The sequence below is a fragment of the Dermacentor variabilis genome, chromosome 10, assembly GCF_050947875.1.
Source record: "Dermacentor variabilis isolate Ectoservices chromosome 10, ASM5094787v1, whole genome shotgun sequence".
Taxonomy (NCBI): Eukaryota; Metazoa; Arthropoda; class Arachnida; order Ixodida; family Ixodidae; genus Dermacentor; species Dermacentor variabilis.
The window spans coordinates 21,102,180-21,124,330 of NC_134577.1; the positions used below are offsets into that span (position 1 = coordinate 21,102,180).

General features: G+C 44.7%; 1 protein-coding gene across 1 annotated transcript in view; it reads left to right on the top strand.

Annotated features, from left to right (window-relative positions):
• Positions 1-22,151, top strand: part of LOC142560104 (uncharacterized) — a 360,402-nt gene that overhangs the window by 300,698 nt on the left and 37,553 nt on the right. Inside the window, exons 12-13 of the mRNA XM_075671926.1 lie at positions 1,322-1,427; positions 7,203-7,394. The gene's annotated coding sequence lies outside the window, so the exon portion shown is untranslated. The remainder of the gene's footprint in view (positions 1-1,321; positions 1,428-7,202; positions 7,395-22,151) is intronic.

The following is a 22,151-nucleotide window of genomic DNA, read 5'->3' on the forward strand; positions in this document are numbered from 1 at the left end:
AGGTAAAAAAAGAAAAAACGCAAGATGAATTCCCGTAGCCAAATTTTATGACCCGCTATTGTAAACTTACTTCTTGTACGTCTCCCTTTTTTGTTGTTTCCCTACTTCCACCAAGCTTCCAATCGCCTCTTACTAATCTCTATAGCTGCCATGTTTACTTTCCCGCTGCTCTCGCTGAACCGAAGGGCTTCAAGGAGTCCATTGGTGGCTAAATCGACTGCTGGGCAGATATCTTCGCACTCTAATAAAATATGCTCCATCGTTTCTCTATCTTAACCGCAGCAGGCACATGCTTCTTCTTCCTTCTTATATCTCGCTTTATGGGTGAGTGTTCTAAGGCATCCTGATCTCGCTTCGAAAAGTAATGAGCTTCCCTTTGAGTTATCATCGTTTCTTTCCTGATTTCGTTTTTTCCTCTTGAACGCGTCGTATGAAGCGCACCTAGTGGCAAAACTGGGCATAGAAGGGGCGACCGCATCGGTTTGCACTATGTCCGACAATCGTGCAAGACAAGCAGACAGCACTCGCTAAGTGGGGGGAGAGGCAGAGAAAGCTTAGTTATAAAAAAATTTCTGACGCCATGGCGCGACCTAAATGAAGTCAGTCATGGTGCAACTCGCCAATGCGCGAGCTCTCCTAAGGCGCCCATGTCAACAAGGGTCGCGAGGACAACAACGCACTGATCTCAAGGCTTGGACAACTTCTAATGCACGTTTACGAGTAAGTGGGTTGACTAAGTTTGAGTGGAGCCAATAGAGAGAGTGCTACTCACCGATCCTCGGCTGCGCGATCCTCTCGACGAGCGTCCAGGTGGGCGATCGGGCCACGTTCAGCTTGAGCGTCAGCAGATGACACAGGTCGATGCAGCGGAGGTTCTCCTCGACCACCATGCGCTGGGTGCCCCCGTCCGGAATTAAGTGCTTTCAGCACTGTGGTCGTCTGCAGCAGTACTATAGTACTTGTACCAATACTAAGCACTCTGAAATGAAATGACCTCCTATTGAGTACGCTAAGGATTCCATTTACCCGAAGAAAAAAGTTGGTGTCTTTTCCTTTGCCGAGGCCAGAGAGAAATCGCGAGAATAGGCGGTCTACACAATAGCGCGCACTTTGACCGGAGCAGAACGCGACGATTGAAGCCAGCAGATATTCAGTGTAACATTGCAAGTTTGAAGAACGTCTTCTTGCGAACTACGAACATTGCTGATAGCGTGAAAGCGTCGATGAATCGTACGAAGTGCGGCGTTTATGAAAGGCGATAACGACTTTAGAAACGACGACGGCGCTGGTAGAAAAGTGATGAGGCGTATGCTATATGCAGGTCAACTCTGCTTGGTCGCCTAGGAAACGGCTGTTAATGAGCGATGCCGTGCGAGTGGCAGAATGCTGTCGGGGGCCTGGCTGCGGACGACGTGGCTGTGCGGGCGGTAAGTGGCAGGTATATTATTTTTTGTACTAATAAGCTGAAAATTGTGTTCGCGAGCTCGTGCAATATAATGCAATAAAAGCAATTTAATTGCGCTTAGACATGCAATATATTTATGTGGTTTCACGTACCAAAACAATTATCTGATTATGAGGCACTCCGTATTGGGTAACTCAGGATTAATTTTGGCCACCTGGGGTTCTTTAACATGCAGTTAAATATAAATAGAGGGGTGTTTTTGCATTTCGTCCTAACTGAAAGGCGGCCTCCGTGGCCGGGATTTGATGCCGCGAACTTCTGCGGCAGGTAGAAAGGCCGAAAAAAAGAACACCTTTCGCTACTGGTCTTAGTAAAAATATGTCCTGGCCAAAGTTGTTCTCGATGATGTCGCCTTCAAGTTTATCGTCGCGTAGAGCATTTTTAGCCCTTCTCACAGCGATGCTTTAGTTTGCTGCAGTGCTATTAAGAACATTTACGCTAGCAAAGTCTTTCTTGTACTAACAATCTTTCTTCAGCCAAGTACGCGAGCGGGTTATTATTGACGAAGTTAGCGTTGCACAAAAGAAGCGAAAAAAGGCCGTCAAAATTCAACATGGGCACTAGCTTCATACCATGTGCGATAAAAGGTGGCACTAAAACGTTTATAGGCCCAGCATGCACATCCCCCCTGGATCCACTCTTAATGCACATTCGGGTCGCCTTTTCGGAGCGCTCCAGAGGTAGTCACCTTGTTCAGGTGTCGAAGAAGGTCGCTGTGAGTGCATTCGGTCGTCTGCGGTAGCGCATGAACTACTCCCGAACTGGCTTGAAGCGTCCAATGCATTTGACGATTGCCTTATTGCTTTAATTTCTTCCTTCACAAGAATGTTTGGTTCTTTCATTCTTAGAGGACATGAAGCTCGGGCAGGATGGTAGGGACTTTATTAATTAAATTCTTTAGTGTTTCTGCTTGCTCACCATTACAGTGTGCCAATTAGTATGCATGTATGTATGCTTTGTTTCCACAAAAGCAAAGTATTGCAGAGGGAAAGTGGGAAATGAAGCTGCTCGTAGCAGCTTGACCGGCCCCAATACACTGTACACTCCAAAAATTTTAGTGTTTGTCCAATGGGTGACACTCTTAGAGTCAAGGATTTAAAAAAAAATTTGACCACAGCACGTTGCACAGGAAAGTATTCTCTGCTGCTGCCATCAGCGTCGCGTTCCCTATGCCACCACCCTCCTTCCTCTTCGCATGCTATCACCTTTCTTATTCCCCCAATCCCCTTCCCCAGCGTAGAGTAAAAGGCTGGTGGCGACCTACTCGGGCCGACCTCTCTGCCTCTCTGCCGATAGAAATTATCTATGTATAGCACAGGATAACGAGATCCATCTAGATGTGCGACGAGAAAAAGCTGGTTGAAATTGTGCAGTAATTATGACAGCCTTGGCACGAGCAAAATATCCGACAGGACAATTTGACAGCGAAAGCTTCGAATGTTTTCTCGATGAGCGGTTCGTGTTCTTTGTCACAGCTGTCATCATTCTTGCCAGAAAAAGTCAGAAAACGGGATACCTTCATTGGTCCATACCAACGATTTGGTCTTGCTCCTTAAGCGTGAACGTTTTAGCCATGGGACAACCAAACACCCTTTGTAAACCAACCCATAAAGGTGAGCATTTTTAGTCTTTATCCCCGGCAAGCATTTTATTCCTGTTCGGGGAAGTGTAAGTGTAGGAAGTATAGTATTAGTAAATGTAAGACAGCTCTCATCACCGTCGATATGTGCCCAGTTATTGCTGCTTTCAGTAGTTTTTAAACTTTCGTTTGTGAATCTTTCTACAGTTTTATCTCGTGGACGGTGACCGTGATCAGATGCCAACAAATGCACCGCTGCGTTTCTTACCTAATGCAGCTGCCTCTATGTTATTGTCTTCACAGCTCAACAATAAATTTTTATTTGAGGCTATTCATGCAACCGAGTCAACTAATGAGAAAACAATGCCTATCAAAAATTTAGCTCTCAGGAGAGGGATGAAACAAGGAGACATAATCTCGCCAATAATATTCACTGCATGCTTAAAGTATTCAAGCTATTAAACTGGAAAGGCTTAGGAGTGAGGATCAACGGCGACAATCTCAGAAACTTTAGGTTTGTAGATGACATTGTCTTCTTGAGCAACACGGGCCGAAGTACAACAATTATTGAAGACCTTAACCGGGAAAGGGAGAGTGAGGTGTAAGATTAATACGCTGACGAAAAAGGCAATGTTCAGTAGCCCGGCAAGTGAACAAGAATTGAGGACCGCCTGTCAGCCTCTAGGGTCTGAAGGAGTGCGTTTACCTAGGTCAACTAATCACGGGGAAGTCTGATCATGACAAGGAAATTCATAGAAGAATAAAAATGGGTTGGGGCACATACAGAATGCATTACCAAATACTGCCATCGAGCTTATTACCACTCACATTGAAAGGAAAAGTGTACAACCATTGCAATCTACCTGTGCTAACATATGGGACAGGAACTTGGAGGATAACAAAGAAGCTCAAGAACAACTTAATTACCGCGCAAAGAGCCATGGAACTAAAGATGTTAGATGTAGCGTTAAGAGACTAGAAGAGAGCGGCGTGGATTAGTGAGCAAACAAGGATAGCCGATGTTCTAGTCGACATTAAGAGAAAAATTCACGCAGAAACAACTCTGGGCGTTGCATAAGTATGCGTCAACATTGTGGCACTTGCTCATCTTCACACAGCACATTGTAATTATCTATGTTTGAAACTTGATCCGAAAAGTATAAACCCTTCTCAACCCTTGCTGATCGTTATTAGTTTTATCGAACTTGATCCGACCTTTATCAACTAATATTGGTCCATGTCAGCCTGGGTATCCAACGAAGCTGTTGCAAAACCGCCACTACATTTGCTGAGGTGGGTACCCAGTACTTTAGTGATGGTTCGTATGGTTGTTTTGAGCTTGTTCTTTCATCATCATCAGTCTATTTTAGGTCCACTGCAGGACAAAGGCCTCTTCCCGCGATCTCCGATTACTATTTGCAAAAAAGAGGTGAGGCGTGCAGACAGGACACAATAGTACTTAATGTACTTAATTTCTCATGTAATGTAATCGAAGGCTGACTGAGGCACGCACTTCCACCATTATAGATATGCCATGCCTCTACCGTAAGACGCGTATCTTCATTCTTATGCCTGTGCAATATCGCGCATTCATCTAACTCTGGCTTGCAGTTAAATAGACCGGCACATGTACCCGACTGACACGTGGCATTCATGAGCTTGCGCAGATGAGTTTTGTGTCTTCTTTCTTTTTTCTCCTCAGTGCTCTCTTCAGTTGATAGTCGGCGTCCGTGTTCAGTTCTCTACTCTTGTGTCCTGTCTGCACGCCTCACCTCTTTTTTTGCATAATTAGTCCTTACCAACAAGCCCAGCTTTCTGTCGTTCTAAGCTCCGATTACCCTTGTCCTGCGCCAACAGATCCGAACCAGCACCCGCAAATTTCCTAATTTCATCGCTCCACCAAGTCTTCTGCCGTCCTCGACTGCGTTTCCCTTATCTTGGTACCCATTCTGTAACCCTAATGGTCCAACGGTTATCTAACCTGCGCATCATATGACCTGCCCAGCTCCATTTTTCTCTCTTAATGTCAATTAGAATATCGGCTATGCCCGTTTGCTCTCTGATCCAACCGCTCCCTGTGTCTTAACGTTATGCCTAGCATTCTTCGTTCCATCGCTCTTTGCGCGGTCCTTGTTTTCAAGCCTCTGTCATTCTCCAACACTCTGCCCCATATGTTAGCACTGGTAACCACGCTGTTGTGTGCGGCCATGGATAATGTCGTGTTGGTATTGAAGAGGGGCCGCTTTGTTCTGCGGGCATCCGGAAAATGATGCAGTGTGGGGCCCGTCGCAATTCGCGCACTTAAGTTGTCTTATAGACTTGCAGTCTTTGTGATGGTTGTCTTCTGCGCATATTTGGCAGCGCCTTGTTCCTCGGCAGTTTTTCGCTAAGTGACCAAATCTCTAGCAGTTGGAGCAGCGTCTGGTGGGCCCCAGATATTGCTCGACTGGATGGCTAGTGAATCCAAGGTACACTCGCTCTGGGATTGGTCGGTCAGCGAAATAGGAAAATTACACTTCTAACGGGGTGCGATTCCACGGTACCATCTTCTTGACGTATGTAACGGGTTTGACCTGTGGCTGATGTCACTCCTGCCTGTCTTAAATATTCTGTTAACTGTGTATCTTCTAGAGGTACGTTTCTGATTTCGCCAACATTTCCTATGTATGACTCCGGAATAAATGGCTTCACAAGTACGCCAGCCACCTGTACACATGACAACAAACACTTGGCTGAGGCGAGTGAACTCGGTGACCGAGAAACTTACGTCTTTGTTCACTGGGAAAAAACCTACTTTCTCTTTTGCTAGCGCAACGATTTCTGAGGCTACAACATTTCGGTTCACTTTCCAAAACGTTTTCACTTCTTCAATCGGTCGGAATACCGCAGAAATTCCCTCGAACCTCCTTTTATGTCACAAGAGTGAAAGGATCTGCCTCCTCATCACATTCAATGTCCTCTTCTTCGCTAAGGGAGCAGGTCGATGTTTTCTCATTCATGTGGTCAATGTGATCTTCCACTCTGACCCTTTTCGCACGGCTTGCTTCGTCCGCCATGCTCCCTTCTTTCCTCGCCGCTTCCAGGACCAGTGTTGGTGGTCACATGTAAGAGAACCTGGTGGCTCCAGACTGGCTCACAGGCTCGTCGGTTCCGAAGCCATGCTGAGGTAATGGCGGCCCTTGCCACGCTTGCACATAGCCGTTGCTGCCTTGCCCCTCCGCCACAGCGGCAGTCGAACGACAGCTCTTGGTGCCGTCGCGCCCCTCATCGGTATCAGTGATCGCTGCTGATTTTGTCTTCGAAGCCGTAAAAAGTTTCCACGATAGCCGCTCTAGTGCCTGATTTGCCTCGGCAGCTACACTTCTTCCTCTTCCACAAGAATATTTACCACAAGAGAACGAAATTCGATGCTGCATAGACCTTGTTGTTTGACGACCGCCATTGCAATGTCGACGCAGAGGTAGGACAGATGCTGAATAGCAAGCGATGCAGTGAGCAGACAAGGGCACTACTTGGCCAACTGACGTACAGGACAGTATTGTTAGCATGCCTTGCAGCATGCGTCCGTATTACGTACACTAAAGCTTCAGTGACAAATGTTTTGGTTATTTCTGGTTGTCGTTACTGTTTACTAGAATAAGAATTCATTTTGACAATTTTACCTGCGTGATCCTATTGTGGTGCGATAAGTTTGCACACAATGGCACATTGACTATAATAATTAAGCTGTCTATTATCAAGACCCTTAATTCCTGTACTTGGGCTGGGGGTCTTCACAATCTTTTGCGCCTGATTACGTTGTGATAAGTATGAACCAACTAGGCCGGCAACAAGTAACGATACTAATAACGGCCCATGTATTATACTACTTTGCGTGTATTGTGGGTTTTTAGGACACCCTGACGGAGAAACTGAAATGGTGAAATTCAGAAGAATTTGATAACCGAAAAATACGATCTTCCCCTTCATGCGGGCCACCTTGATCGCTGACGTTAATGCCTCAGCACCAGTTGCGTGCTTACGTGATCATTCCATATTCAGAAAATGATGACGATGATGCTTCTCTGCTGTGACACGCGTAACCTTAGAAGAATCACTACTTCGTCTTCATGCTTCGTATACCATGGGTCACATTTCGTACCTTTCTTTGGGATGCAGCGCACTGCAAAGGAGGACACCAGAGTGCAAGAACAAGCCCACGTACGGTGATAGGCAAGGATACGGTGAAAACACACAGTTCATCGCAGCCATGGCAGGTGGTTCCCTCCGTTCCCTAGGAGTCGAATCAACATGTCTTAAGTGACGTCACCGCAGACGACACCGGCATCAGATTTATTGTGGACGAAACTGGTAAGCATAATGTCCGCAAACGTGGCTTGAAACTTATATCACTGCAAAGCCTAAGACTAAACAAAGTTTGTGGGCGAACGGTTTACTACGAAGAGCGCTCCCATTTTGCAACAAACACGCAGTGTACGTTAATTAGTGCCATCCACAAAACGTACTTTGATTTAAAGTTTTGTCCTTGCAACGTACGTTAGCCAGATAACTACTATGCTGTAACCGGAGGCAGTATACAGGCACTTTCACGTCTGTATTGATAGCTGGCTAGAAGAGTGCACTATCACGACTGGTATAAAGATAGGTTTGTGTTTAAAATGCTAGATAGCTTATAAGCGTGAGGAAACAAACGGGCCGCATAAGGACAAATTTAAATCTTTAACGATAGCATGGCGTCTAGAAAGCGCATTTAGAAGAGGAAGTCAGTATATCTGTTCTTGCGTATACAGTCATAGCGATACAAGTGCGCATACAATTATGCTACAAAATCTTAAGTCACGTTCTGAAAAAAAGAATGGTGAAAGAATAAACAGCGTTACTGCCCTGTGTGAACGAAATCTATTAGGCTCCGAAGGCTCTGCAGACCGATGGGAAATAAATGATAATAAATCACGTGTAATTGTAGGTCAGCGTAAATTAAACGAAATAAGAGACAGGTAGAGGCAAGACCGTGTAATAGCGCTGGCGTACAAAGAGAATTACAAGACAGAGGAAAGCTGCGTTGAAAACCTAAGCAAGAAATATGTGAGGCTGATGAAAAATCAGGCAGAGTTCCAACACAGAATGCGACGCGAAAGGCCTTTGTTCTTGTGGTGTTGCCGATTCCCCTTCAGAATCTTGGAATAATAAGCTGCTCCATGTAACCTCTGAGGTATAATGGATTCCCATAGACCTTCCCATTTGCAAAAGTAAATCGAAAAAGCGCAGATGAGATGCGCACATCTATTGCAGACGTGCATATCCACGTCAGTTGTCGTCAAATTTCAAGGCCTGTGTTGCACATTATGGAGTCCTGAATATAGTGACACGGCGACGATAGCCGAGCCGCAGTAGAGGCCACTCAGCTTGCAAGCGGTTTGCCACGGTGTATTGGGGAAGATTGCGGATGAGACCAATGTTGCCAGATGACATTGCCTTTTAACAACTCCTATTATACAAACAATTATTGCCACGAACATATTATTTGTAGATGATACAGAACACATGCAAAAACACTATTAGGCGGTTTGAAGAAGATTGACTCAATTGGCGCGCAAATGCAAAAAGAAATACAACCAACAAATAGTACAGTAGTGCGAAACAATGTATGTGGAACACGAACTATGCAATCGAGCCATCAAGTACTCGCGGAAAGTACCGTTATTCAATGGTAAAGAATAAAAAAGAAATACTTTTCTCAAGATCTTGTGGATTGTTAATTACCAAAATGGACGGTAGCTGATTCCACTCGAATGATATTTCGGGATGGCACGAATTATGATGCTAAATTGTGCGGCAAAGGGGGGGGGGTTCACTTCGCGCTTGCTTGGGCGATTTGTGCGTGAATGTTTGTTGTACTCCAGCATGCGATTCGTGCTAGCGATGATCGAAGTGACATGCGTATTTCATGCAAGATCGCGTGTTGTGTGAACGCCTTCATACTCACAAAAAGAAGACATTGCCGAAAGTTACATCATTATTGCTGTAGTGTGAGCGAATGACGCATGCCGTCGCGATGAGGCACATTGTACTGCGTTTTTGAAGGATTAAAAACCATTTTGCATTGCAAGCACCAGTAAAACAAAGCGTTAAGATCTCCTTCCAAAATAGTTATGCCATTAGCGTGCTTTATTCTCGATACAAGACAGAACCGTTCAGAAAAGCTCGATAGACTATATAAGTTATGATCATTGATATAAAGAAAAACTACGGGTGGAGCACCTATTTGATACGCCATGTATTACTGAAATTATAAATGGAATGCAATGATTATACACTTATCATTTCAACGACATTGATAAGCTCCTCGTCAGGATTTGGCAATTGCTGCCGTACGCAATCTAACCCATTCTTATTCCGTAAATTTCCCTCTCATGATCATGGGCCCTTTTGAGTAAATGCTCTAGATAAACCTACTCCTACACAGCCTCTAGGCTTTGACTTGCGATCATGAATTTTCGTTGTCTTTCCAGGCTATTTATTATCTTTGTCAGCTACATGTTATTCACCCCTACTTTTATACTTTCTTGGTTAACGAGGTCAATCATTTGTTGCAATTCATCTCCAGTGTTGCTTAACAGGATAATGTGATCTGCAAAGCGCAGGTTGCTAAGATTTTCCCCATTTATCCGTACTCATAAGGCTTCCTCTAATAACTTCAATACTCCTCTTGAGCAGGCAGTGAATAGCACTGCAGAGATGGGTCTCCTTGCTTGACGCCTTTATGGAACTATCAGACATTGTTTGGGATGTCATTCGCCTTAGTGAGATTAGAACTGGTGAGGCTTATACAGTGCTGACTAACGGCCGTGTCCTCTGCTATAAAGGTCTCCCATGATAAACAATACGGTGTACTATTCCTAATCCATAAGGATAGCGGGCAACATTGACGAATTCTACAGCATTAATGAGCGGGTAGCAGTAGTCGTAATCAAACTGAATAAGTGGCATAGATTAAAGGTAGTACAAGCCTACGCTCCAACATCCAGTCACGATGATGATGAAGTAGATCAGTTTTATGAAGATATTGAATTAGCGATGAGAAAAGTGCAAACTCTGTATACTGTAGTAATGGGCGACTTCAATGCAAAAGTGGGAAAAAGGAGGCTTGTGAACAAGCAATTGGCAACTACAGCGTCGATTCTAGGAACGCTAGAGGAGAGATGGCGGTAGAATTCGCAGAAAGGAATAAGCTTCAAATAATGAACTTTTTTATGAAGCGTAGCAACAGAAAGTGGACCTGGAAAATTCCTAATGGTGAATGAAACAAGAAATGAAATTGATTTCATACTTTCTGCCGACCTCAGCATAGTGCAGGATGCAGAGGTAATAGGTAGGGTAAAGTGCATTGATCATAGGTTAGTGAGGGCTAGGATTCACGTCAATTTGAAGAGAGACAGAGTAAAGTTGGTCAGCAAGAAACAGGTCACCCTAAAGACAGTAAGGGTAAAAGCAGACAAATTCTTAGGCTGTTACTTGTAAAGAAATTTGCAGCCTTAGAACAGAGAAATGAAGGTGACATACAGATAACGAATGAAACCGTAACTAGGCTTCTCCCAAGTAAGAAAGGACCTAATAAAGAAACAGCAAAGAATGAAAGTGTCTAACTCAAGTGATACGACAGAATTCGCGGAACTGTAAAAACTGATCAGCAAGGCGAAAATAAGAGATTCAAAACTATAACGTGAAAAAGACTGAAGAAGCCATAAAGAATGGGCGCAGCCTGAAATCAGTGAGAAGGAAACTTGGAGTAGGACTAATCAAGATGTATGCACTGAAAGATGAGCAGGGTAATATTAGCATTCTATACTGAACTGTACAGTACCCAGAGGAGACAGGATACCGGCATTCGAAGTAGCAAAGAAAGGGTAATATAGGCTCCTTCTATATATAGCGATGAAGTTAGGAGCTCCTTGCAAGACATGAAACGGGGAAAAGCAGCAGCAGAAGATGATTCGAATAACAATCGATTTAATCAAAGATGGAGGCGGAATCATGCTTGTGAACCTGGCGGCCCTTTATACGAAATCTCTCGCGACTTCAAGGGTCCCTGATAACTGGAAGAATGCCAACATTATCATCGTCAGCAGCAGCTTGCTTTATGTCCACTACAACACGGAGGCCTCTCCCTGCGATCTCCAATTACCCCTGTCCTGCGCCAACCTATTCTAACTAGCGCCCGCGAATTTCCTAATTTTATCGCTCCACCTTGTCTTCTGCCGTACTCGACTGCGTTTTCCTTCTCTTGGTACCCATTCTGTAACCCTAATGGTCCAACGGTTATCTAATCTGCACATTAAATGACCTGCCCAGTGCATTTGTTTTCTCTTAATGTGAATGAGAATATTGTCTATACACGTTTGCTCTCTGATCCAAACCGCTTTCTTTCTGTCTGTTATGCCTAGCATTCTTCGTTCCATCACTCTTTGCGCGGTCCTTGTTCTCAAGCTCCTTTGTCATTCACCAAGTCTCTGCTCCATATACCAGCACCAGTAAAATGCACTGATTATATACCTTCCTTTTCAATGATAACAGTAAGCTTTCAGTCAGCAGCTGACACTGTCTGCCGTATGCGATCCAACCTAGTTTTCTATAAATTTCCTTCTCATGATCAGGGTTCCCTATGATTAATTGACCTAGGTAAACGTGCTGCTTCAGACTCTGCAGGCTGGCTTGCGATCTTGAACTTTTGTTCTTTTGCCCGGCTATTCATCATTACCTTCGTCTTCTGCATATTAATGTTCAACTCCACTCTCACACACACTCTTTCTCTTAAGGTCCTCAATCGTTTGTTGTAATTCGTCCGCATTGTTGCTGAATAGAACAGTCATCAACCTTCATCAGCAAACTTAAGGTTGCTGACATATGCGCCGTCGATCCTTACTCCCAAGCCTTGCCAGTTTAATAGCTTGAATACTTCCAAGCACGCAGTTAATAGCATTGGAGAGATTGTGTTCCTGTCTGAGCCCTTCTTTAATAGGTATCTGCCTGCTTTTCTTGAGTAGAATTAAGGTAGTTGTGGAACCTCTGTAGATATTTTCCAAGGTATTGACGTAAGCTGTCTCTACTCCTTGATTACGTAATGCCTCTATGACTGCTTGTATCTCTTCTGAATAAATGCCTTTTCGTAATCTATGAAAGCCATATAGAGAGGCTTATTGTACTCTGCGGATTTCTCGATAACCTGATTAATGACATGGATGTGATCCATTGTTGAGTACCCCGTCCTGAAGCCAGCCTGTTCCCTTGGTTGACTGAAGTCCAGTGTTGCCCTTATTCTATTTTTATTTAAAGGTACATCACAGGCTCCGGTCGGAGCATTGAGTGATGGAGGATTATACAATAAAATACGGGATGAGCATGGACAAGAACAAAGTAACAGTAAGCGGAAGAAAAAAACGCATCATTATACAGTCTCAGTTTGTGAAATGTGTATATAAGCGCTCACGGAAATGTTCGCGGTTAGTGATTGAAACAATGGCATCTGGAAGATCGTTCCAAAGTGCGATGGCTTGTGGCAAAGCCGAGGAATTGAAAGCTTTAGTTTTACCAAATATGCGTTTGATGCTGAGGTGATTATGAAGGCGCCTGGATGTACGTAATGGCTTTGCAAGTGGCAGTGGGGATGTTACGCGGTGAATATATTTGTGTATTAAGCATAAAATAGCAACAGAACGACGAATACTTAACGTCTAGAGTGAAATCTAGAAGCGTACGGTGAGGCGCTAGTTGGTATGACATTGTGAGAACAAAGAAAAACTGCGCAAAAAAGAACGAGACAGAGAAAGAACCACACGACACAGGCGCAGTGAAATGCCTTGCTTAATTTTTGTTATACTGGAATGGCGATTATAGTTACATGAAATGGATCGAGCGGCTCTATTTTTGTACGGCTTCCAGCATTGAGATTACATACTTTTGATGAGGCGACCAGATGGATGAAGCAAATTCAAGCTGTGGGCGGACGAAGGTTAAATATGCCAATTTGCGTGTATGAGCTGAGCAATGACGCAAATTTCGACGTAAGTAACCCAGCGTTTGTGACGCTTTAGCACATATGTTGGTGATATGCAATTTCCATGAAAGGTCTGATGTTAGATGCAAGCCTAAGTACTTATATGACACCGCACGGGACAGTGAAACGCTGCCTATAGAATACATGAAGTTAAAAAGTGACTGTTTACGAGTAAAGGAAATTGTTTTGCCCTTATTCGAGTTCAACGTCATAAGCCAGTTGTCACACCAGGCATAAACGAGGTTAAGGTCCTTTTAGAGGATCAAATGGTCATCAGGACTTTCAATAGTGCGGTTTACGATGCAGTCGTCAGCAAATAGTCGCATGCAAGAGGAAAGGTTAGAAGGTAGGTCATTATTATAAATTAAAGAAAATGCAAAGGGCCTAGCACGCTGCCCTGCGGAACACCGGATGTGACATCAGAAAAAGAAGCAAAATTATTGACGACTGTGAACTGCTCGCGAAAAGATGAAAGGTTACGAAGCCAAGATAGCGTTAGGGAGTCGAGTCTAAGAGTAGATACCTTAGCGATGAGGCGGCAGTGAGCAGCGCGATCAAATAGCTTTTGAGTAGTCCAGAAAGATGCATTCAGTTTGAAGGTTATTATCCATGTTAAAGTGCAAGTCAGTGGTGAACTCTAGTAACTGCGTATCACACGAAAGATTTTCGGAACCCATGCTGGTTATTAAAAAAGAAGTTATTAAACTCGAGGTGGTTATAAATATTCGACGCAATAATGTGCTCAAGCATTTTGCAACGTATGCAAGTGAGCGAGATAGGGCGGTAGTTCTCCGCCATATTTCTGTTACCACTTTTAAACATTGGAATTACTTTTCCAACTTTCCAATTTCGATTTTTCGATTAACAGCTACTAAGACGCCGCCTCTTATTTTTTCGGTGCGGACATGCCTATATACGTTGTACACAGGGCAATCATGAAAAAATTCGTTGTTGGTTATTTCGGGTCGTAGCCAAGTCTCTGTCAAAAAGATAATGTCTGAATGACTGTCTTGGATGAAAGAACGCACCAGATCGCGCTTTGGGAGTAGGCTTCGAATTTTAGTGAAAGATAAGGATATCGACTGTACTGATGAAATTGATTGGGTTGTTTGTGGGACGTCTCTACAAATACCGTTTTCTAGCTATCTGAGATGAAACGACCTTGTATGATCACGCAACTGATTATTATTGTCAATACGTAGGTTGCGTTTTGGCAATTTCAACCAACTTCCTCCTAGCAAGCCGTGTCGATAGCGAAAAGTCTTCTCGAATCGAGAGCGCAGATCCCTTAAGTTTTTGCGCAGATGCTAGGATGACCTGTTTATGTTTAAAGAATCTTAGCTTTGCTATTGTTGGTCTGCGTTTGTCCTCGGCGAACTCACCCAACCTGTGTACACGTTCAAATTGTGTGCCGGTTGTTTGTACGGCAAGTTTATCCGAACAAATTCGATTGGAGATAATTTTGGTAAATATTTTTATAATACCCGGAGTAAGCTAATAGGCCTATAATTTTTCAGTTCTTCAATGTCTCCTTTTTTGTGGATTAGTATAATGTTTTCATTCTTCCAGTTTTCTGGGACCCTTGCAGTCGATCTATACTTCGTATAAATATCCGCCCGTTTTCCAAGCATTATGTGTCCTCCATCTTTGATTAAATCGACTGTTATTTCATCTTCTCCTGCCGCTCTTCCTCCTTTCAAGTCTTGCAACGCCCTTCTGACCTCATCTCTAGTTAAAGGAGTTTCTGGATCATGTTAATTGTTGCGAATGGAGTTCTGCGGAGTCCTCAGGGTACTACAGGTCACTATAGAATTCTTCCGCTGCATTTGCTGTAACTTCGAGATTGCTGATATTACCCTGCTTATCTTTCAGTTCATACATCTTCATTTGTCCTATTCCAAACTTCTCACTGATTTCAGGTTGTGTCCACTTTTTGCGGCTTCTTAAGTCTTGCTCATGTTATAGTTTCGAATGTCACTTATTTTCGCCTTGCTGATCAGATTTGATAGTCATGTGAATTATATCTATCTCTTGAGTTGGAAACTTTCATTGTTTATCGTTTATTTTTTAGGTCCTTAGTTACTTGGGAGAGCTTGCCTACTCAGCACTAATTGGAATGGCTCATAGTCCTGCATGTGCTGTTTGCGGATGCGAGGAGAACATTGAACACTTATTGTGCCATTGTCCTCAAGTTCAAGAACAACGACAATCTTTGTCCAACACATTGAGGAAGTTAGGTGATCGTCCTCTGAGTGAACAGACGTTACTAGAGCACCGTCCCGACCGATCATCGGCTCAGAAGGCAGTGAAAGCACTTTTATGCTTTCTCAGAACTTCCGGTTTGCGCGAGCGTCTTTAACTCAAGTGCTGTCCGTACACGTATCTACACCTTCTCTCTCCCTTCTCTCGCTTCCCCCTCTCCCTTCCCCCAGCGTAGGGTAGCTAACCAGACTATTGACTGGTTAACATACCTGCCTTCCTGTATTACTCTCTCTCTCTCTTGTCTACTGGTTGCCTTCTTTCCTTACCTCCCACTTCATTTGCTGCCTCTGAAGTCAGCCCAGTTACGGTATCATTCATTACCGCTATGTCACCTTCATCTCTGTGTTCTAAGCCTGCATCGTTGTTTGCAACTACTAGCCTGAGTTTGCCTGCTTTTACCCATACTGCCTGTAGGTTGACCTATTTCTTGTTGACCAATTTTACTCTTTCTCTATTCAAATTGAGGTGAATCCAAGCCCTCACTAACCTATGATCACTGCACTTTACCCTATCACTGCTACATCCTGCACTACGCTGGGATCAGCAGAAAGTATGAAATAATTTTCATTTCTAGTTTTACGATTAGGGATTTTCCACGTACACTTTCTTTTGCTACGCTTCCTGAAAAATGTGTTCATTATTCGAAGCTTATTCCTTTCTGCGAATTCTACTAGCATCTCTCCTCTAGTGTTCCTAGAATCGACGCTGTAGTTGCCAATTGCTTGTTCACCAGCCTTCTTTTTCCTCACTTTTGCAATGAAGTCGGCCATTACTACAGTATACCGAGTTTGCACTTTTCTCATCGCTAATTCAAAATCTTCATAAATCTACTTCATCATCGTGACTGGATTGGATGTTGGAGCGTAGGCTTGTACTATCTTTAATCTATACCTCTTATTAAGTTTGATTACGACTACAGCTATCCTCTCATTAATGCTGTAGAATTCGTCAATGTTGCCCGCTATGTACTTATCGATTACGAATCCTACCTAGTATTACTTCTTATCCGGGAGACCTCTATAGCAGAGGACATGTCCGTTATTCAGCAATGTATAAGCCTCACCAGTTCTTCTAATCTCACTAATCCCGATGATATCCAAAACACTGTGTGATAGTTCCTCAAAGGGTCTTGCTAAGCTAGCCTCACTCAAGAGTTCGGCAATTAAAGTTTGGCAGGGTCAGTTTCCATTGGCGCCTGTCCAGACCTATAGTTTCTTGGCACCCTTTGCTGCGTTACAGGTCTCACCACAGCCTTGGTCAGGTGCTCCGCATCTGCAGGGGACTGAGGGCCATGGGTTAACTGAAGGAATCATTCGGGAGGTAGCGGCGGAATACTGCACAGGGAGGCCAATCCCTGTTCTGTTGAGGGAGCGTCTTTGTTGAAGCTTAGTGGGCCTTCCTAATTTTGTTGTACCTGGATTAGTATAGCCCCACTCGCTCTCGGCATCTTTTGCCGGTGTCAGGCGTCACTCCAAGCTTGCAGATGTTGTGCACTGGAGAAGGTGAATTTCAAGCTCACCATCGTAAAATTAAAAGAAAGTCTTATAGAAGGATTCGAGCTTCCGACTATTGCAACCGAGCATTCGACATAGCTCACTCAAATAATCCTGTAGGCAGCGAGGCTACCTTATCGCCGACAAGTACAGCCCAGAGGGCCCTACGTGCCTAAAAACTTGTTTGATTTATCCGCTATAGATTGTAACTCAATATAGAACAATTTCTAAACGGCTCTGGCCTTGTAGTTCCGGAATCTCTCGTGTGCAGGTGGCCGTGAACTCGGCTAGAGGAACTTAAACCCTACGCGAGAGCTGCAAACGAAACGCTCGACCTCCCGCTAACAACGGCGTAGGTGAGGGGAGCCATACAGGATCTCCGTACCAAATCTGCCCCGGGACTGGACGGTATTACTAATAAAATGCTCAGAAACCTAGACGAGGACTCTGTTGAGGCTCTCAACGAATACATGAATCAATGTTGGAGGGTAGGCGCCATCCACAGACAATGGAAGACGGCCAAGGTCGTTATGATCCCGAAGCCGGGAAAAAATTACATTTGGAGTACTTGTGATCCATCTCACTTACCTCGTGCCTGTGAAAGCTAATGGAGCAAGTAGTGCTGAACACTCAACAGGCACATGGATGAGAAGGGGCTTTTTCCTCGTACCATGATGGGATTGCGATCCAAGCTATCGACTCGGGACGTGATGCTGAGGCTCAAACATCACATTATCGACGGATACGGCTGTTCTCCTCTAGACACCAGGGCAATGCAACGTTAAAGCATTTTTGGTGAACCGGACGGCCGTCCTAAGGATCGGGGGGATTGAGTCGGCCAGGTTGGAGTTGGGGAGCAGGGACACGCCTCAAGGCTCGGTCCTTTCGCCCTTCCTCTTCAACGTCGCCATGCTCGGTCTCCCTGAAATATTAGGAAACATAGAGGGCCTCCATCATAGTCTCTATGCGGACGAGGTTACCCTCTGGGTGGCGGGGGGCAGCGACGGACACATACAAGAACTCCTGCAGAGAGGCATAGACGCAGTGAAGGCGTACGTCAAGCCGAGAGGCTTGGGTTGCTCTCCGCAAAAATCAGAGCTCCTGCTCTATCAAACAGCCCGAAGGGGATGCAAGCCACCAACAATAACGCCACCAATCCAACAACTCTACACCAGTGGAAGGGAGCTCATTCCGACAGTACCCAGCATCAGGGTCCTTAGCCTGCGAATCCAGGCTAACGGGTACAACACCGAAACCATAAGGGCTCTCGAAAAGAGCGTATATCAGACGACCCGTCAAATCTCGCGGATCGCCAACCGGCACCAACGGTATGCAAGTCGGCCACCTTATTGGACTAGTTCAGGCATTCGTTCTGAGCCGCCTGGTCTAAGTCGCCCCGTTTCTGAATCACAGGAAGGACGAAAAGAACAAAATAGACGCCATAATCAGGAACGCCTTCAAACAGGCACTAGGCATACCCGTCACAGCCTCGAATAAACGGTTCGAAGCACTTGGGCTGCACAATAACCTAGACGAGCTGATCGAAGCTCACAGCACCGCTCAACTGGAAAGGCTATCCAAGATTCGGACAGGGCGGCACATTTTACAGTCCCTGAACATTAATCACGAATGCCGATCCGGAGCCAAATTGGACATACCAGCGGACATCAGGACAAACATCTACGTTCTACCACTACCCAAAAACACGCACTGGTGTATAACGCGGAACGGAGACAAACAAGAGTACAGACAATGCAGGAAAGATTCGAGAGTTCTGAGGACGTGGTCTACGTGGACGCCGCTGATAATGACGATCGCGAGGCCATGGCCAAAGCAATAGTAAATCAACAGGGCGATTCATTCGCGTCCGGTACGATTGGGGATGAGTTGCGGAGGAGGCGGCCATTGCCATGGCAATGACTGCTTCCTCCAAATACAAATTCATTGTGAGCGACTGAAGTCGGCTATCCTAAATTTCGCCAGGGGGCGTGTGTAGTACGAAGCACCCAACATCCTACTGACCGGTTTTCTTGGCAACCGAGTCAAGGGGGTCCAAATCGTCTCGACGCCGGCCCACTCCGGCCTCTCGGGGAACGAGAACGCGCACGACGCCGCTCGAGGTCTAACCAACCGAGTCGACGCGGACCTTTCCACCGCTGATGCCCACTCGTTTCGCCGGTCGGTGCGGCAAAGGCTGGTGTCAGTCAGGACATCCTTAATCATTATAAACGTGACTGCCAAGTATCCTGCAGCACACAGGGCATGGCGTTTGCTCCAGACCAACACCTTCCCTAACCCTGTAACCTACAGCCGCTGTTACCCAGGACTGCATAGAGCCGAATGCAAAATCTGCAATGGCAGGGCAGAGCTTCAGCACATGGTTTGGTCGTGACCCCTCAAACGTAGTCACGTTCAATAGAAAGGTCAATCTTTAGAAATCAGGTATGTGGGGCAGTGGGAGACAGCGCTGCTTAGCTCCGATCCAGAAGTGCAAGTCCGACTCGTCCAGATGGCTGAAGACACCGCCGGGGTCCAAGGGCTCCTGGCTGCTGCCTAAAGGGGGAAGACAGAAGAGGATCTCCCACCTCTTCCCCTTCCCTTGACCCCGTCCTGGCCAAACAATAAAGTTGTTATCCCTCTCTCCATCTCTCTCGTTCTCCTGTGCAGGCGGCCGTGAACTCGGCTAGGCAAATCATACAGGCGTACTGGCGAACTTTCACCGTTGCGAATGCATGCTCGTGACCTACAGGAGTACAAACGTAAACCCGTGAAAACGAATATAAGTGCACATAGAAGAAATAAATGGACGCAAGCTAAGACCTTTTCTTTTACTAGACCAAAATCTGTAAACATTATACTAATCCACAAAAAAGGAGACGTTAAAGAACTGAACAATCGTAGGCATATCAGCTTACTTCCAGTATTATATAAAATATTCAAGATAATCCAATAGAATAAGGGCAGCACTTCAGTGTTGCAAGGAATGTTAGGTGTAATGTTAAGAGACCGCAAGACAGTGGTGTGGATCAGACAGCAAACGGGAATAGCCGTATTCTTATTGTGACTGAGAAAAAAAATGTAGCTGGGCAGTTCATGTAATGCGTAGGTTAGATAATAGGTGGACCATTAGCGTTGCAGAATGGGCGCCAAGAGAAGGGAAGTGCAGTCGAGGACTGCAGATAGGTGGACTGATAAAATTAAATTCGGAGGCGCTAGTTGGAGTCGGTCGGAACAGGACAGGGTTAATTGGAGATCGCAGGGACAGTTCTTTGCCCTGCAATGGACATCAACAGGCTGATGATGATGGTGATGATGGTGGTGAAAAAAGGTAGCTGTGGGATTTTTGTCCGGTATTTCTCAAGATATTCACGTGTGCCGCCTGAACTACTTTGTTACGGAATGCATCCATTACTGCTGGTGTCTCTACTGAATAAAATGCCTTTTCGTTATCAGTGAATGCCATACCGAGGGGTTGGTTGTATAGCAGATTTCTCAGTTACGTTATTGATGACATTGACATGATTCATTGCAGGATATTCTCTCCTGAAGCCAGTCTGTTCAAGTCATGTGGTGCCATGATTCCATTGGAAATTATCTTAATGAATATTTTATGTAAGCTAATGGCCATATAATTCTTCGAACCTCTAACGTGCCTTCTTGCAGATTAGTTTAATGCGTCAGAGAGGTTATCGAGGCGGTCAATATTGCTCGTGCAGAAGAGGGGTGTGTAAGCATGCCATCACTTGCATTGACCAAAAAAGAGCTAACATTTTTAGATGGTTGGTGATTAGGAGCATGGCGATATCGCCTTGTGCCACTCATGCTGATTGTTCTTTTCCTTTCTCTCCTTCCTTTTCCTTTCCTGCTGGCGCTTCGTATGTATACATATGTAAAACACCGACAGTAACAAACAGTTGAAGTCAGCGCTCTTTTGACTCTGTTTCTATCGTCGTCCCTTCCTCATGTTTCGCTCTGTTACGTAAGTTATAATGAACCAACCAGCCCAGCAAGCAACCATTAATGCTGGCATTATTATTATTATTATTATTATTATTATTATTATTATGATTATTATTATTATTATTATTATTATTATTATTGGCAGTATAGATGACCGCAGGATTTCCAAACGTAATATCTCCTTCATCTTAGATTAAATCGACTTTTATTCCATAGTCTCCTGCCGTATTTTCCCGGGAAATGTCTTACAAGGCCATCTAACGTCATCGCTAATTATGGAAGGAGCCACTGTATCCTGTTCATCACTGCTTCCAATGAAGCTTCTGTGGCTGCTCTAGGTACTGTACAGGTCCGTGTAGAATTCATCTGATGCTTTTACTACGAGTATATCACCAAAACTGCTGATGGCATTACCCTGGTTTATTTTATTGCTCGCATCTTGTCCTGTGCTGTACCAAGTATTATTAAGAGATTTCACGCTGCGGCAATTTTTTACTGCTTCCTCAATCTTTTGGACGTTATCTTATTGAATATGGCTTACTTTCTTCTTGTTTATCAGATTTCACTGTCAGCGAATTCTGTCTAATCTGTTGAGTACGACACTTTCATGTTTTGTCGTCTCTATTTTGTGCTTTGTTACTTGGCAGAGCTTACCTTCTGGTTGCCTTGGTGCCCCAGCTCCCACTGTAATTGCTGCTTCTGTAATCAGCCTGCTTAGGTTTTGGTCATTACTTGGAGGGCCACCAACATTGTGTTGGAAATAAACTGAACTGAACTTCAATGTTGGGTTCGCCTTCCTCTTCTGAAGCTGTATATGTTTCTTGGCGAGCACCAGCCTCAAGTCTTCTGCTTTTACCCTTGCTGCATCTGGGTTGTCCTGTTTCTTCTTGACTACTTTTGTTCTTTCTCTATTCAATTTAAGAGCAATCCCAGACCTCGCTATTCTTTGATCACTGCCCTTTACGCTACCCAACACTTATACATCCTGCACCGTGACTACAGTATAGTGAGTTTGCACCTTCCTCATTGATAATTCAGCACCTTCATAAAACTCTCCCATTTCTTTTTCATCATGACTGGAGGTTGGAGCGTAGGCTTGTGCTACCTTTCATCTACATATCTTGTTCCGCTTTATTACGACTACTGCTGTCTTCTGACTAATGCTGCAGAATTCATCAATGTTGCCCGCTATGTCCTTACGGAATAGAAGTCCTGCTTCGTATCCTCTCTTATCTGGAAGACGTGTAGCGGCCGTTAATCTGCGCTGTATAAACCTCAGCAGTTCTTCTAACCTCATTAAGGCCAATAATATCTCAGATAACTCGAGAAATTCAAGAA